Source organism: Triturus cristatus, chromosome 8, assembly GCF_964204655.1.
Source record: "Triturus cristatus chromosome 8, aTriCri1.1, whole genome shotgun sequence".
NCBI lineage: Eukaryota > Metazoa > Chordata > Amphibia > Caudata > Salamandridae > Triturus > Triturus cristatus.
The window spans coordinates 739,864,012-739,883,240 of NC_140591.1; the positions used below are offsets into that span (position 1 = coordinate 739,864,012).

Here is a 19,229-nt window from a genome sequence, read left to right on the forward strand (position 1 = left end):
CCGCGATTTGAACCCGGGACCTCTCGCACCCAAAGCGAGAATCATACCCCTAGACCAACGAGCCCTCAAAATCCTCTTACCTCTCAAAAGCCAATACCGGCTCTAAGCCCGCAATGAAGATCATGCTGGTATCTTTATGATGCTTGGTCTGTGAATACGCATGAAAGTCAGTCTCAACTTACCCTTTCTCAAACGATAGCACTATCATTTACAAGTGTCTCCTTTTATTTCGTCCCAGCTTTGGACACGTCTTACAGGAAGTCAGCCCTTATTTATATATTTCTGCAGTGGCTGAAGCTTAATGAGAAAGAGTAACAAGTTGTTCATAACAACATAAGAAACACATTGTGCATTTTCTCTCAAATACTCCTTCACTTTGTGCCAATAGAAATACCAAGGTGAATACCTAGGCCACAGATTCAAGCTAAAGATCTTCCTGCTGAATGCAAGGCGCAATAAAAACTGCATAATGCTGGACTAAAGCATTCCTTGCATAGCCTCTAATATCATAACATAACTGAGCTGCTAGCAGCAAGCTAACCAATACCTTTCTGAAATGAGAATTACATGTGCTTATCTGCTCAATCAGTGCTCAATTAGGCTCGATCAGGCGAGACTTAGAAAAGGTGGAAAGGGTCCAAGTGGATGCCCCTTCCTTTTTAGGGTGGGTCCTGCTGACTATCATAGGATTGCTTGTAAAAGTGGCCAGGGTCAGAGGAAAAGCTGCCAACACTTCTTAGCGTTCTCTATAGATGCAGTTATTTTCTGTGTCTGTAATTTCGGCCTTTTCCCAGAAGTCTCTATTCTGCCTATGCAAATTAACAAAAGCAGTGCTTATTCCTCACTTGCTCAAATGTCCTTCCTGTCCAGAAAGCTCTGATTAAGCATGCTTATTTTCTTTTTCTGGGATATTTTAAATTGTTTCGCTGTCCAGTCTGTGAGCAGTAGAAAGCTGCTTATTATGCCAGGTTTTGATGAATCCCCAAGGTGCAAGTACAGAGGAATATATCAGTCTGTAGGATATGGAACTTTTAGCTAACACATCACAATATGTGATACTTGCCAAGAAAACACTACATTCTGGAGCGCTGATGATCAGAACATTCTGCTCCTGAAGGATAGAAAAGACAGCTTGATTGAAATAAAGTCTGTTTATATTGACGCTCTCTCTCTCCCTATATATACATACATGCGTACACACACACACACAGGTATGTCATGCATTTCTTCAGATTTGTTTCAACCATTTACCATTTATTGGAGAATCCCTACTTTTCAAGTGACTGCAAATGAAGTCATCTCTGGCACTTTTTGTGCAAAGTAAGAGACACACATGGCACCTTTTTATAAAAGTCATCGGTTTCTTTGTTACTGTGTACTTTCAAAGCATGGGGCTTTCACACGTCAGGTAAACCTGATTACCACTACACAACAAAAGCAGATGCAGCTTTCTTATCTATGTCGTGATAGAACAGTTGTGAATTGAGTAGAAGAAGGGCCCTGATGTGATACTTATTACATGCTTCCTGTAAGATAGTCAAACATGCAGGCTAGGAAGGAAGATGCAAATATCAATGTATTAGAAAAACACCTAAAGGCGAGTGATATGCTTTCATTCATGCATGGCTAGGAAAAATCGCCATACTGTTGCAAACATTCTTACACCACCAACTGGAAATAAATGATTCTGACATTAAACGTAAAGGTGACAATGCATTTGTATCATCACCTTGAGAAGGATCATCTTGGAATTGAGCCGAGGGCCTCTGCACTCAAAGCCAGAAACACTCCACTAAAATAGGATTCCTGTTGGTGCCAACAATTCTTCATGTTAATGCTTGTTCTAGGTGAGCAGCGAACCGATTGCAGGGCTCTTTTGAAAGCAAGGTCTGAGAACCAACAGATACATCCACACGCCGATTACTTTAGTGTTTTGAGAGAATTCCCTTTCTTGGAACGAGATTGCATGAAATAATCTTCAGGGCTTGGACAATTCCATGGCAAAACGGCACCTATCAACATTGTAGCCAACACAATATAACAACTGTTTCTGCCCGGTTTCGAACCGGGGACCTTTCGCGTGTGAGGCGAACGTGATAACCACTACACTACAGTAACAGATACCTACAGTTGATTTTTCTGTAATGAAACTGCTCCGAACTGGCTATTCCATGGGCCTCTGGCTTTAGATTTAATTCATGCAACCTGCCCGACATCCCTAGCTGAACGCTCGTACATGCCATGCAAGACCGGATGTTTGGTATTAGCTCAGACTGGGCAGGGCTGAAGCATGAGACTCTAGCAAAGAATTATCCACTACTGCAAAGAAAAAATTGATGTTGGCTTTGAAACGCAAACTTCAAAACAACTTGAAAAGAGTACCAAGAAAAGGGCTCGTCCGGGATTTGAACCCGGGACCTCTCGCACCCAAAGCGAGAATCATACCCCTAGACCAACGAGCCCTCAAAATCCTCTTACCTCTCAAAAGCCAATACCGGCTCTAAGCCCGCAATGAAGATCATGCTGGTATCTTTATGATGCTTGGTCTGTGAATACGCATGAAAGTCAGTCTCAACTTACCCTTTCTCAAACGATAGCACTATCATTTACAAGTGTCTCCTTTTATTTCGTCCCAGCTTTGGACACGTCTTACAGGAAGTCAGCCCTTATTTATATATTTCTGCAGTGGCTGAAGCTTAATGAGAAAGAGTAACAAGTTGTTCATAACAACATAAGAAACACATTGTGCATTTTCTCTCAAATACTCCTTCACTTTGTGCCAATAGAAATACCAAGGTGAATACCTAGGCCACAGATTCAAGCTAAAGATCTTCCTGCTGAATGCAAGGCGCAATAAAAACTGCATATCGCTGGACTAAAGCATTCCTTGCATAGCCTCTAACATCATAACATAACTGAGCTGCTAGCAGCAAGCTAACCAATACCTTTCTGAAATGAGAATTACATGTGCTTATCTGCTCAATCAGTGCTCGATCAGGCTCGATGAGGCGAGACTTAGAAAAGGTGGAAAGGGTCCAAGTGGATGCCCCTTCCTTTTTAGGGTGGGTCCTGCTGACTATCATAGGATTGCTTGTAAAAGTGGCCAGGGTCAGAGGAAAAGCTGCCAACACTTCTTAGCGTTCTCTATAGATGCAGCCATTTTCTGTGTCTGTAATTTCGGCCTTTTCCCAGAAGTCTCTATTCTGCCTATGCAAATTAACAAAAGCAGTGCTTATTCCTCACTTGCTCAAATGTCCTTCCTGTCCAGAAAGCTCTGATTAAGCATGCTTATTTTCTTTTTCTGGGATATTTTAAATTGTTTCGCTGTCCAGTCTGTGAGCAGTAGAAAGCTGCTTATTATGCCAGGTTTTGATGAATCCCCAAGGTGCAAGTACAGAGGAATATATCAGTCTGTAGGATATGGAACTTTTAGCTAACACATCACAATATGTGATGCTTGCCAAGAAAACACTACATTCTGGAGCGCTGATGATCAGAACATTCTGCTCCTGAAGGATAGAAAAGACAGCTTGATTGAAATAAAGTCTGTTTATATTGACGCTCTCTCTCTCCCTATATATACATACATGCGTACACACACACACACACAGGTATGTCATGCATTTCTTCAGATTTGTTTCAACCATTTACCATTTATTGGAGAATCCCTACTTTTCAAGTGACTGCAAATGAAGTCATCTCTGGCACTTTTTGTGCAAAGTAAGAGACACACATGGCACCTTTTTATAAAAGTCATCGGTTTCTTTGTTACTGTGTACTTTCAAAGCATGGGGCTTTCACACGTCAGGTAAACCTGATTACCACTACACAACAAAAGCAGATGCAGCTTTCTTATCTATGTTGTGATAGAACAGTTGTGAATTGAGTAGAAGAAGGGCCCTGATGTGATACTTATTACATGCTTCCTGTAAGATAGTCAAACATGCAGGCTAGGAAGGAAGATGCAAATATCAATGTATTAGAAAAACACCTAAAGGCGAGTGATATGCTTTCATTCATGCATGGCTAGGAAAAATCGCCATACTGTTGCAAACATTCTTACACCACCAACTGGAAATAAATGATTCTGACATTAAACGTAAAGGTGACAATGCATTTGTATCATCACCTTGAGAAGGATCATCTTGGAATTGAGCTGAGGGCCTCTGCACTCAAAGCCAGAAACACTCCACTAAAATAAGATTCCTGTTGGTGCCAACAATTCTTCATGTTAATGCTTGTTCTAGGTGAGCAGCGAACCGATTGCAGGGCTCTTTTGAAAGCAAGGTCTGAGAACCAACAGATACATCCACACGCCGATTACTTTAGTGTTTTGAGAGAATTCCCTTTCTTGGAACGAGATTGCATGAAATAATCTTCAGGGCTTGGACAATTCCATGGCAAAACGGCACCTATCAACATTGTAGCCAACACAATATAACAACTGTTTCTGCCCGGTTTCGAACCAGGGACCTTTCGCGTGTGAGGCGAACGTGATAACCACTACACTACAGAATCAGATACCTACAGTTGATTTTTCTGTAATGAAACTGCTCCGAACTGGCTATTCCATGGGCCTCTGGCTTTAGATTTAATTCATGCAACCTGCCCGACATCCCTAGCTGAACGCTCGTACATGCCATGCAAGACCGGATGTTTGGTATTAGCTCAGACTGGGCAGGGCTGAAGCATGAGACTCTAGCAAAGAATTATCCACTACTGCAAAGAAAAAATTGATGTTGGCTTTGAAACGCAAACTTCAAAACAACTAGAAAAGAGTACCAAGAAAAGGGCTCGTCCGCGATTTGAACCCGGGACCTCTCGCACCCAAAGCGAGAATCATACCCCTAGACCAACGAGCCCTCAAAATCCTCTTACCTCTCAAAAGCCAATACCGGCTCTAAGCCCGCAATGAAGATCATGCTGGTATCTTTATGATGCTTGGTCTGTGAATACGCATGAAAGTCAGTCTCAACTTACCCTTTCTCAAACGATAGCACTATCATTTACAAGTGTCTCCTTTTATTTCGTCCCAGCTTTGGACACGTCTTACAGGAAGTCAGCCCTTATTTATATATTTCTGCAGTGGCTGAAGCTTAATGAGAAAGAGTAACAAGTTGTTCATAACAACATAAGAAACACATTGTGCATTTTCTCTCAAATACTCCTTCACTTTGTGCCAATAGAAATACCAAGGTGAATACCTAGGCCACAGATTCAAGCTAAAGATCTTCCTGCTGAATGCAAGGCGCAATAAAAACTGCATATCGCTGGACTAAAGCATTCCTTGCATAGCCTCTAACATCATAACATAACTGAGCTGCTAGCAGCAAGCTAACCAATACCTTTCTGAAATGAGAATTACATGTGCTTATCTGCTCAATCAGTGCTCAATCAGGCGAGACTTAGAAAAGGTGGAAAGGGTCCAAGTGGATGCCCCTTCCTTTTTAGGGTGGGTCCTGCTGACTATCATAGGATTGCTTGTAAAAGTGGCCAGGGTCAGAGGAAAAGCTGCCAACACTTCTTAGCGTTCTCTATAGATGCAGCCATTTTCTGTGTCTGTAATTTCGGCCTTTTCCCAGAAGTCTCTATTCTGCCTATGCAAATTAACAAAAGCAGTGCTTATTCCTCACTTGCTCAAATGTCCTTCCTGTCCAGAAAGCTCTGATTAAGCATGCTTATTTTCTTTTTCTGGGATATTTTAAATTGTTTCGCTGTCCAGTCTGTGAGCAGTAGAAAGCTGCTTATTATGCCAGGTTTTGATGAATCCCCAAGGTGCAAGTACAGAGGAATATATCAGTCTGTAGGATATGGAACTTTTAGCTAACACATCACAATATGTGATGCTTGCCAAGAAAACACTACATTCTGGAGCGCTGATGATCAGAACATTCTGCTCCTGAAGGATAGAAAAGACAGCTTGATTGAAATAAAGTCTGTTTATATTGACGCTCTCTCTCTCCCTATATATACATACATGCGTACACACACACACACAGGTATGTCATGCATTTCTTCAGATTTGTTTCAACCATTTACCATTTATTGGAGAATCCCTACTTTTCAAGTGACTGCAAATGAAGTCATCTCTGGCACTTTTTGTGCAAAGTAAGAGACACACATGACACCTTTTTATAAAAGTCATCGGTTTCTTTGTTACTGTGTACTTTCAAAGCATGGGGCTTTCACACGTCAGGCAAACCTGATTACCACTACACAACAAAAGCAGATGCAGCTTTCTTATCTATGTCGTGATAGAACAGTTGTGAATTGAATAGAAGAAGGGCCCTGATGTGATACTTATTACATGCAGCCTGTAAGATAGTCAAACATGCAGGCTAGGAAGGAAGATGCAAATATCAATGTATTAGAAAAACACCTAAAGGCGAGTGATATGCTTTCATTCATGCATGGCTAGGAAAAATCGCCATACTGTTGCAAACCTTCTTACACCACCAACTGGAAATAAATGATTCTGACATTAAACGTAAAGGTGACAATGCATTTGTATCATCACCTTGAGAAGGATCATCTTGGAATTGAGCCGAGGGCCTCTGCACTCAAAGCCAGAAACACTCCACTAAAATAAGATTCCTGTTGGTGCCAACAATTCTTCATGTTAATGCTTGTTCTAGGTGAGCAGCGAACCGATTGCAGGGCTCTTTTGAAAGCAAGGTCTGAGAACCAACAGATACATCCACACGCCGATTACTTTAGTGTTTTGAGAGAATTCCCTTTCTTGGAACGAGATTGCATGAAATAATCTTCAGGGCTTGGACAATTCCATGGCAAAACGGCACCTATCAACATTGTAGCCAACACAATATAACAACTGTTTCTGCCCGGTTTCGAACCGGGGACCTTTCGCGTGTGAGGCGAACGTGATAACCACTACACTACAGAAACAGATACCTACAGTTGATTTTTCTGTAATGAAACTGCTCCGAACTGGCTATTCCATGGGCCTCTGGCTTTAGATTTAATTCATGCAACCTGCCCGACATCCCTAGCTGAACGCTCGTACATGCCATGCAAGACCGGATGTTTGGTATTAGCTCAGACTGGGCAGGGCTGAAGCATGAGACTCTAGCAAAGAATTATCCACTACTGCAAAGAAAAAATTGATGTTGGCTTTGAAACGCAAACTTCAAAACAACTTGAAAAGAGTACCAAGAAAAGGGCTCGTCCGGGCTTTGAACCCGGGACCTCTCGCACCCAAAGCGAGAATCATACCCCTAGACCAACGAGCCCTCAAAATCCTCTTACCTCTCAAAAGCCAATACCGGCTCTAAGCCCGCAATGAAGATCATGCTGGTATCTTTATGATGCTTGGTCTGTGAATACGCATGAAAGTCAGTCTCAACTTACCCTTTCTCAAACGATAGCACTATCATTTACAAGTGTCTCCTTTTATTTCGTCCCAGCTTTGGACACGTCTTACAGGAAGTCAGCCCTTATTTATATATTTCTGCAGTGGCTGAAGCTTAATGAGAAAGAGTAACAAGTTGTTCATAACAACATAAGAAACACATTGTGCATTTTCTCTCAAATACTCCTTCACTTTGTGCCAATAGAAATACCAAGGTGAATACCTAGGCCACAGATTCAAGCTAAAGATCTTCCTGCTGAATGCAAGGCGCAATAAAAACTGCATATCGCTGGACTAAAGCATTCCTTGCATAGCCTCTAACATCATAACATAACTGAGCTGCTAGCAGCAAGCTAACCAATACCTTTCTGAAATGAGAATTACATGTGCTTATCTGCTCAATCAGTGCTCGATCAGGCTCGATGAGGCGAGACTTAGAAAAGGTGGAAAGGGTCCAAGTGGATGCCCCTTCCTTTTTAGGGTGGGTCCTGCTGACTATCATAGGATTGCTTGTAAAAGTGGCCAGGGTCAGAGGAAAAGCTGCCAACACTTCTTAGCGTTCTCTATAGATGCAGCCATTTTCTGTGTCTGTAATTTCGGCCTTTTCCCAGAAGTCTCTATTCTGCCTATGCAAATTAACAAAAGCAGTGCTTATTCCTCACTTGCTCAAATGTCCTTCCTGTCCAGAAAGCTCTGATTAAGCATGCTTATTTGCTTTTTCTGGGATATTTTAAATTGTTTCGCTGTCCAGTCTGTGGCAGTAGAAAGCTGCTTATTATGCCAGGTTTTGATGATTCCCCAAGGTGCAAGTACAGAGGAATATATCAGTCTGTAGGATATGGAACTTTTAGCTAACACATCACAATATGTGATGCTTGCCAAGAAAACACTACATTCTGGAGCGCTGATGATCAGAACATTCTGCTCCTGAAGGATAGAAAAGACAGCTTGATTGAAATAAAGTCTGTTTATATTGACGCTCTCTCTCTCCCTATATATACATACATGCGTACACACACACACACACAGGTATGTCATGCATTTCTTCAGATTTGTTTCAACCATTTACCATTTATTGGAGAATCCCTACTTTTCAAGTGACTGCAAATGAAGTCATCTCTGGCACTTTTTGTGCAAAGTAAGAGACACACATGGCACCTTTTTATAAAAGTCATCGGTTTCTTTGTTACTGTGTACTTTCAAAGCATGGGGCTTTCACACGTCAGGTAAACCTGATTACCACTACACAACAAAAGCAGATGCAGCTTTCTTATCTATGTTGTGATAGAACAGTTGTGAATTGAGTAGAAGAAGGGCCCTGATGTGATACTTATTACATGCTTCCTGTAAGATAGTCAAACATGCAGGCTAGGAAGGAAGATGCAAATATCAATGTATTAGAAAAACACCTAAAGGCGAGTGATATGCTTTCATTCATGCATGGCTAGGAAAAATCGCCATACTGTTGCAAACATTCTTACACCACCAACTGGAAATAAATGATTCTGACATTAAACGTAAAGGTGACAATGCATTTGTATCATCACCTTGAGAAGGATCATCTTGGAATTGAGCCGAGGGCCTCTGCACTCAAAGCCAGAAACACTCCACTAAAATAAGATTCCTGTTGGTGCCAACAATTCTTCATGTTAATGCTTGTTCTAGGTGAGCAGCGAACCGATTGCAGGGCTCTTTTGAAAGCAAGGTCTGAGAACCAACAGATACATCCACACGCCGATTACTTTAGTGTTTTGAGAGAATTCCCTTTCTTGGAACGAGATTGCATGAAATAATCTTCAGGGCTTGGACAATTCCATGGCAAAACGGCACCTATCAACATTGTAGCCAACACAATATAACAACTGTTTCTGCCCGGTTTCGAACCAGGGACCTTTCGCGTGTGAGGCGAACGTGATAACCACTACACTACAGAATCAGATACCTACAGTTGATTTTTCTGTAATGAAACTGCTCCGAACTGGCTATTCCATGGGCCTCTGGCTTTAGATTTAATTCATGCAACCTGCCCGACATCCCTAGCTGAACGCTCGTACATGCCATGCAAGACCGGATGTTTGGTATTAGCTCAGACTGGGCAGGGCTGAAGCATGAGACTCTAGCAAAGAATTATCCACTACTGCAAAGAAAAAATTGATGTTGGCTTTGAAACGCAAACTTCAAAACAACTAGAAAAGAGTACCAAGAAAAGGGCTCGTCCGCGATTTGAACCCGGGACCTCTCGCACCCAAAGCGAGAATCATACCCCTAGACCAACGAGCCCTCAAAATCCTCTTACCTCTCAAAAGCCAATACCGGCTCTAAGCCCGCAATGAAGATCATGCTGGTATCTTTATGATGCTTGGTCTGTGAATACGCATGAAAGTCAGTCTCAACTTACCCTTTCTCAAACGATAGCACTATCATTTACAAGTGTCTCCTTTTATTTCGTCCCAGCTTTGGACACGTCTTACAGGAAGTCAGCCCTTATTTATATATTTCTGCAGTGGCTGAAGCTTAATGAGAAAGAGTAACAAGTTGTTCATAACAACATAAGAAACACATTGTGCATTTTCTCTCAAATACTCCTTCACTTTGTGCCAATAGAAATACCAAGGTGAATACCTAGGCCACAGATTCAAGCTAAAGATCTTCCTGCTGAATGCAAGGCGCAATAAAAACTGCATATCGCTGGACTAAAGCATTCCTTGCATAGCCTCTAACATCATAACATAACTGAGCTGCTAGCAGCAAGCTAACCAATACCTTTCTGAAATGAGAATTACATGTGCTTATCTGCTCAATCAGTGCTCAATCAGGCGAGACTTAGAAAAGGTGGAAAGGGTCCAAGTGGATGCCCCTTCCTTTTTAGGGTGGGTCCTGCTGACTATCATAGGATTGCTTGTAAAAGTGGCCAGGGTCAGAGGAAAAGCTGCCAACACTTCTTAGCGTTCTCTATAGATGCAGCCATTTTCTGTGTCTGTAATTTCGGCCTTTTCCCAGAAGTCTCTATTCTGCCTATGCAAATTAACAAAAGCAGTGCTTATTCCTCACTTGCTCAAATGTCCTTCCTGTCCAGAAAGCTCTGATTAAGCATGCTTATTTTCTTTTTCTGGGATATTTTAAATTGTTTCGCTGTCCAGTCTGTGAGCAGTAGAAAGCTGCTTATTATGCCAGGTTTTGATGAATCCCCAAGGTGCAAGTACAGAGGAATATATCAGTCTGTAGGATATGGAACTTTTAGCTAACACATCACAATATGTGATGCTTGCCAAGAAAACACTACATTCTGGAGCGCTGATGATCAGAACATTCTGCTCCTGAAGGATAGAAAAGACAGCTTGATTGAAATAAAGTCTGTTTATATTGACGCTCTCTCTCTCCCTATATATACATACATGCGTACACACACACACACAGGTATGTCATGCATTTCTTCAGATTTGTTTCAACCATTTACCATTTATTGGAGAATCCCTACTTTTCAAGTGACTGCAAATGAAGTCATCTCTGGCACTTTTTGTGCAAAGTAAGAGACACACATGACACCTTTTTATAAAAGTCATCGGTTTCTTTGTTACTGTGTACTTTCAAAGCATGGGGCTTTCACACGTCAGGCAAACCTGATTACCACTACACAACAAAAGCAGATGCAGCTTTCTTATCTATGTCGTGATAGAACAGTTGTGAATTGAATAGAAGAAGGGCCCTGATGTGATACTTATTACATGCAGCCTGTAAGATAGTCAAACATGCAGGCTAGGAAGGAAGATGCAAATATCAATGTATTAGAAAAACACCTAAAGGCGAGTGATATGCTTTCATTCATGCATGGCTAGGAAAAATCGCCATACTGTTGCAAACCTTCTTACACCACCAACTGGAAATAAATGATTCTGACATTAAACGTAAAGGTGACAATGCATTTGTATCATCACCTTGAGAAGGATCATCTTGGAATTGAGCCGAGGGCCTCTGCACTCAAAGCCAGAAACACTCCACTAAAATAAGATTCCTGTTGGTGCCAACAATTCTTCATGTTAATGCTTGTTCTAGGTGAGCAGCGAACCGATTGCAGGGCTCTTTTGAAAGCAAGGTCTGAGAACCAACAGATACATCCACACGCCGATTACTTTAGTGTTTTGAGAGAATTCCCTTTCTTGGAACGAGATTGCATGAAATAATCTTCAGGGCTTGGACAATTCCATGGCAAAACGGCACCTATCAACATTGTAGCCAACACAATATAACAACTGTTTCTGCCCGGTTTCGAACCGGGGACCTTTCGCGTGTGAGGCGAACGTGATAACCACTACACTACAGAAACAGATACCTACAGTTGATTTTTCTGTAATGAAACTGCTCCGAACTGGCTATTCCATGGGCCTCTGGCTTTAGATTTAATTCATGCAACCTGCCCGACATCCCTAGCTGAACGCTCGTACATGCCATGCAAGACCGGATGTTTGGTATTAGCTCAGACTGGGCAGGGCTGAAGCATGAGACTCTAGCAAAGAATTATCCACTACTGCAAAGAAAAAATTGATGTTGGCTTTGAAACGCAAACTTCAAAACAACTTGAAAAGAGTACCAAGAAAAGGGCTCGTCCGGGCTTTGAACCCGGGACCTCTCGCACCCAAAGCGAGAATCATACCCCTAGACCAACGAGCCCTCAAAATCCTCTTACCTCTCAAAAGCCAATACCGGCTCTAAGCCCGCAATGAAGATCATGCTGGTATCTTTATGATGCTTGGTCTGTGAATACGCATGAAAGTCAGTCTCAACTTACCCTTTCTCAAACGATAGCACTATCATTTACAAGTGTCTCCTTTTATTTCGTCCCAGCTTTGGACACGTCTTACAGGAAGTCAGCCCTTATTTATATATTTCTGCAGTGGCTGAAGCTTAATGAGAAAGAGTAACAAGTTGTTCATAACAACATAAGAAACACATTGTGCATTTTCTCTCAAATACTCCTTCACTTTGTGCCAATAGAAATACCAAGGTGAATACCTAGGCCACAGATTCAAGCTAAAGATCTTCCTGCTGAATGCAAGGCGCAATAAAAACTGCATATCGCTGGACTAAAGCATTCCTTGCATAGCCTCTAACATCATAACATAACTGAGCTGCTAGCAGCAAGCTAACCAATACCTTTCTGAAATGAGAATTACATGTGCTTATCTGCTCAATCAGTGCTCGATCAGGCTCGATGAGGCGAGACTTAGAAAAGGTGGAAAGGGTCCAAGTGGATGCCCCTTCCTTTTTAGGGTGGGTCCTGCTGACTATCATAGGATTGCTTGTAAAAGTGGCCAGGGTCAGAGGAAAAGCTGCCAACACTTCTTAGCGTTCTCTATAGATGCAGCCATTTTCTGTGTCTGTAATTTCGGCCTTTTCCCAGAAGTCTCTATTCTGCCTATGCAAATTAACAAAAGCAGTGCTTATTCCTCACTTGCTCAAATGTCCTTCCTGTCCAGAAAGCTCTGATTAAGCATGCTTATTTGCTTTTTCTGGGATATTTTAAATTGTTTCGCTGTCCAGTCTGTGGCAGTAGAAAGCTGCTTATTATGCCAGGTTTTGATGATTCCCCAAGGTGCAAGTACAGAGGAATATATCAGTCTGTAGGATATGGAACTTTTAGCTAACACATCACAATATGTGATGCTTGCCAAGAAAACACTACATTCTGGAGCGCTGATGATCAGAACATTCTGCTCCTGAAGGATAGAAAAGACAGCTTGATTGAAATAAAGTCTGTTTATATTGACGCTCTCTCTCTCCCTATATATACATACATGCGTACACACACACACACACAGGTATGTCATGCATTTCTTCAGATTTGTTTCAACCATTTACCATTTATTGGAGAATCCCTACTTTTCAAGTGACTGCAAATGAAGTCATCTCTGGCACTTTTTGTGCAAAGTAAGAGACACACATGGCACCTTTTTATAAAAGTCATCGGTTTCTTTGTTACTGTGTACTTTCAAAGCATGGGGCTTTCACACGTCAGGTAAACCTGATTACCACTACACAACAAAAGCAGATGCAGCTTTCTTATCTATGTTGTGATAGAACAGTTGTGAATTGAGTAGAAGAAGGGCCCTGATGTGATACTTATTACATGCTTCCTGTAAGATAGTCAAACATGCAGGCTAGGAAGGAAGATGCAAATATCAATGTATTAGAAAAACACCTAAAGGCGAGTGATATGCTTTCATTCATGCATGGCTAGGAAAAATCGCCATACTGTTGCAAACATTCTTACACCACCAACTGGAAATAAATGATTCTGACATTAAACGTAAAGGTGACAATGCATTTGTATCATCACCTTGAGAAGGATCATCTTGGAATTGAGCCGAGGGCCTCTGCACTCAAAGCCAGAAACACTCCACTAAAATAAGATTCCTGTTGGTGCCAACAATTCTTCATGTTAATGCTTGTTCTAGGTGAGCAGCGAACCGATTGCAGGGCTCTTTTGAAAGCAAGGTCTGAGAACCAACAGATACATCCACACGCCGATTACTTTAGTGTTTTGAGAGAATTCCCTTTCTTGGAACGAGATTGCATGAAATAATCTTCAGGGCTTGGACAATTCCATGGCAAAACGGCACCTATCAACATTGTAGCCAACACAATATAACAACTGTTTCTGCCCGGTTTCGAACCAGGGACCTTTCGCGTGTGAGGCGAACGTGATAACCACTACACTACAGAATCAGATACCTACAGTTGATTTTTCTGTAATGAAACTGCTCCGAACTGGCTATTCCATGGGCCTCTGGCTTTAGATTTAATTCATGCAACCTGCCCGACATCCCTAGCTGAACGCTCGTACATGCCATGCAAGACCGGATGTTTGGTATTAGCTCAGACTGGGCAGGGCTGAAGCATGAGACTCTAGCAAAGAATTATCCACTACTGCAAAGAAAAAATTGATGTTGGCTTTGAAACGCAAACTTCAAAACAACTTGAAAAGAGTACCAAGAAAAGGGCTCGTCCGCGATTTGAACCCGGGACCTCTCGCACCCAAAGCGAGAATCATACCCCTAGACCAACGAGCCCTCAAAATCCTCTTACCTCCTAAAAGCCAATACCGGCTCTAAGCCCGCAATGAAGATCATGCTGGTATCTTTATGATGCTTGGTCTGTGAATACGCATGAAAGTCAGTCTCAACTTACCCTTTCTCAAACGATAGCACTATCATTTACAAGTGTCTCCTTTTATTTCGTCCCAGCTTTGGACACGTCTTACAGGAAGTCAGCCCTTATTTATATATTTCTGCAGTGGCTGAAGCTTAATGAGAAAGAGTAACAAGTTGTTCATAACAACATAAGAAACACATTGTGCATTTTCTCTCAAATACTCCTTCACTTTATGCCAATAGAAATACCAAGGTGAATACCTAGGCCACAGATTCAAGCTAAAGATCTTCCTGCTGAATGCAAGGCGCAATAAAAACTGCATATCGCTGGACTAAAGCATTCCTTGCATAGCCTCTAACATCATAACATAACTGAGCTGCTAGCAGCAAGCTAACCAATACCTTTCTGAAATGAGAATTACATGTGCTTATCTGCTCAATCAGTGCTCAATCAGGCGAGACTTAGAAAAGGTGGAAAGGGTCCAAGTGGATGCCCCTTCCTTTTTAGGGTGGGTCCTGCTGACTATCATAGGATTGCTTGTAAAAGTGGCCAGGGTCAGAGGAAAAGCTGCCAACACTTCTTAGCGTTCTCTATAGATGCAGCCATTTTCTGTGTCTGTAATTTCGGCCTTTTCCCAGAAGTCTCTATTCTGCCTATGCAAATTAACAAAAGCAGTGCTTATTCCTCACTTGCTCAAATGTCCTTCCTGTCCAGAAAGCTCTGATTAAGCATGCTTATTTTCTTTTTCTGGGATATTTTAAATTGTTTCGCTGTCCAGTCTGTGAGCAGTAGAAAGCTGCTTATTATGCCAGGTTTTGATGAATCCCCAAGGTGCAAGTACAGAGGAATATATCAGTCTGTAGGATATGGAACTTTTAGCTAACACATCACAATATGTGATGCTTGCCAAGAAAACACTACATTCTGGAGCGCTGATGATCAGAACATTCTGCTCCTGAAGGATAGAAAAGACAGCTTGATTGAAATAAAGTCTGTTTATATTGACGCTCTCTCTCTCCCTATATATACATACATGCGTACACACACACACACAGGTATGTCATGCATTTCTTCAGATTTGTTTCAACCATTTACCATTTATTGGAGAATCCCTACTTTTCAAGTGACTGCAAATGAAGTCATCTCTGGCACTTTTTGTGCAAAGTAAGAGACACACATGACACCTTTTTATAAAAGTCATCGGTTTCTTTGTTACTGTGTACTTTCAAAGCATGGGGCTTTCACACGTCAGGCAAACCTGATTACCACTACACAACAAAAGCAGATGCAGCTTTCTTATCTATGTCGTGATAGAACAGTTGTGAATTGAGTAGAAGAAGGGCCCTGATGTGATACTTATTACATGCAGCCTGTAAGATAGTCAAACATGCAGGCTAGGAAGGAAGATGCAAATATCAATGTATTAGAAAAACACCTAAAGGCGAGTGATATGCTTTCATTCATGCATGGCTAGGAAAAATCGCCATACTGTTGCAAACATTCTTACACCACCAACTGGAAATAAATGATTCTGACATTAAACGTAAAGGTGACAATGCATTTGTATCATCACCTTGAGAAGGATCATCTTGGAATTGAGCCGAGGGCCTCTGCACTCAAAGCCAGAAACACTCCACTAAAATAAGATTCCTGTTGGTGCCAACAATTCTTCATGTTAATGCTTGTTCTAGGTGAGCAGCGAACCGATTGCAGGGCTCTTTTGAAAGCAAGGTCTGAGAACCAACAGATACATCCACACGCCGATTACTTTAGTGTTTTGAGAGAATTCCCTTTCTTGGAACGAGATTGCATGAAATAATCTTCAGGGCTTGGACAATTCCATGGCAAAACGGCACCTATCAACATTGTAGCCAACACAATATAACAACTGTTTCTGCCCGGTTTCGAACCGGGGACCTTTCGCGTGTGAGGCGAACGTGATAACCACTACACTACAGAAACAGATACCTACAGTTGATTTTTCTGTAATGAAACTGCTCCGAACTGGCTATTCCATGGGCCTCTGGCTTTAGATTTAATTCATGCAACCTGCCCGACATCCCTAGCTGAACGCTCGTACATGCCATGCAAGACCAGATGTTTGGTATTAGCTCAGACTGGGCAGGGCTGAAGCATGAGACTCTAGCAAAGAATTATCCACTACTGCAAAGAAAAAATTGATGTTGGCTTTGAAACGCAAACTTCAAAACAACTTGAAAAGAGTACCAAGAAAAGGGCTCGTCCGGGCTTTGAACCCGGGACCTCTCGCACCCAAAGCGAGAATCATACCCCTAGACCAACGAGCCCTCAAAATCCTCTTACCTCTCAAAAGCCAATACCGGCTCTAAGCCCGCAATGAAGATCATGCTGGTATCTTTATGATGCTTGGTCTGTGAATACGCATGAAAGTCAGTCTCAACTTACCCTTTCTCAAACGATAGCACTATCATTTACAAGTGTCTCCTTTTATTTCGTCCCAGCTTTGGACACGTCTTACAGGAAGTCAGCCCTTATTTATATATTTCTGCAGTGGCTGAAGCTTAATGAGAAAGAGTAACAAGTTGTTCATAACAACATAAGAAACACATTGTGCATTTTCTCTCAAATACTCCTTCACTTTGTGCCAATAGAAATACCAAGGTGAATACCTAGGCCACAGATTCAAGCTAAAGATCTTCCTGCTGAATGCAAGGCGCAATAAAAACTGCATATCGCTGGACTAAAGCATTCCTTGCATAGCCTCTAACATCATAACATAACTGAGCTGCTAGCAGCAAGCTAACCAATACCTTTCTGAAATGAGAATTACATGTGCTTATCTGCTCAATCAGTGCTCGATCAGGCTCGATGAGGCGAGACTTAGAAAAGGTGGAAAGGGTCCAAGTGGATGCCCCTTCCTTTTTAGGGTGGGTCCTGCTGACTATCATAGGATTGCTTGTAAAAGTGGCCAGGGTCAGAGGAAAAGCTGCCAACACTTCTTAGCGTTCTCTATAGATGCAGCCATTTTCTGTGTCTGTAATTTCGGCCTTTTCCCAGAAGTCTCTATTCTGCCTATGCAAATTAACAAAAGCAGTGCTTATTCCTCACTTGCTCAAATGTCCTTCCTGTCCAGAAAGCTCTGATTAAGCATGCTTATTTGCTTTTTCTGGGATATTTTAAATTGTTTCGCTGTCCAGTCTGTGGCAGTAGAAAGCTGCTTATTATGCCAGGTTTTGATGAATCCCCAAGGTGCAAGTACAGAGGAATATATCAGTCTGTAGGATATGGAACTTTTAGCTAACACATCACAATATGTGATGCTTGCCAAGAAAACACTACATTCTGGAGCGCTGATGATCAGAACATTCTGCTCCTGAAGGATAGAAAAGACAGCTTGATTGAAATAAAGTCTGTTTATATTGACGCTCTCTCTCTCCCTATATATACATACATGCGTACACACACACACACACAGGTATGTCATGCATTTCTTCAGATTTGTTTCAACCATTTACCATTTATTGGAGAATCCCTACTTTTCAAGTGACTGCAAATGAAGTCATCTCTGGCACTTTTTGTGCAAAGTAAGAGACACACATGGCACCTTTTTATAAAAGTCATCGGTTTCTTTGTTACTGTGTACTTTCAAAGCATGGGGCTTTCACACGTCAGGTAAACCTGATTACCACTACACAACAAAAGCAGATGCAGCTTTCTTATCTATGTTGTGATAGAACAGTTGTGAATTGAGTAGAAGAAGGGCCCTGATGTGATACTTATTACATGCTTCCTGTAAGATAGTCAAACATGCAGGCTAGGAAGGAAGATGCAAATATCAATGTATTAGAAAAACACCTAAAGGCGAGTGATATGCTTTCATTCATGCATGGCTAGGAAAAATCGCCATACTGTTGCAAACATTCTTACACCACCAACTGGAAATAAATGATTCTGACATTAAACGTAAAGGTGACAATGCATTTGTATCATCACCTTGAGAAGGATCATCTTGGAATTGAGCCGAGGGCCTCTGCACTCAAAGCCAGAAACACTCCACTAAAATAAGATTCCTGTTGGTGCCAACAATTCTTCATGTTAATGCTTGTTCTAGGTGAGCAGCGAACCGATTGCAGGGCTCTTTTGAAAGCAAGGTCTGAGAACCAACAGATACATCCACACGCCGATTACTTTAGTGTTTTGAGAGAATTCCCTTTCTTGGAACGAGATTGCATGAAATAATCTTCAGGGCTTGGACAATTCCATGGCAAAACGGCACCTATCAACATTGTAGCCAACACAATATAACAACTGTTTCTGCCCGGTTTCGAACCAGGGACCTTTCGCGTGTGAGGCGAACGTGATAACCACTACACTACAGAATCAGATACCTACAGTTGATTTTTCTGTAATGAAACTGCTCCGAACTGGCTATTCCATGGGCCTCTGGCTTTAGATTTAATTCATGCAACCTGCCCGACATCCCTAGCTGAACGCTCGTACATGCCATGCAAGACCGGATGTTTGGTATTAGCTCAGACTGGGCAGGGCTGAAGCATGAGACTCTAGCAAAGAATTATCCACTACTGCAAAGAAAAAATTGATGTTGGCTTTGAAACGCAAACTTCAAAACAACTTGAAAAGAGTACCAAGAAAAGGGCTCGTCCGCGATTTGAACCCGGGACCTCTCGCACCCAAAGGGAGAATCATACCCCTAGACCAACGAGCCCTCAAA

The 19,229-nt window shown here is 41.9% G+C and overlaps 3 non-coding genes across 3 annotated transcripts; all 3 read right to left on the reverse strand.

The window, feature by feature from the left end:
- Positions 1–6,833: 6,833 nt before the first annotated feature.
- Positions 6,834–6,906, reverse strand: TRNAV-CAC (transfer RNA valine (anticodon CAC)). The gene has a single exon. It is a non-coding gene; the product is annotated as a tRNA-Val (tRNA).
- Positions 6,907–11,620: 4,714 nt separating this feature from the next.
- TRNAV-CAC (transfer RNA valine (anticodon CAC)) lies at positions 11,621–11,693 on the reverse strand. Its single transcript has one exon. It is a non-coding gene; the product is annotated as a tRNA-Val (tRNA).
- A 4,714-nt stretch (positions 11,694–16,407) lies between these two features.
- Positions 16,408–16,480, reverse strand: TRNAV-CAC (transfer RNA valine (anticodon CAC)). The gene has a single exon. It is a non-coding gene; the product is annotated as a tRNA-Val (tRNA).
- Positions 16,481–19,229: the final 2,749 nt, after the last annotated feature.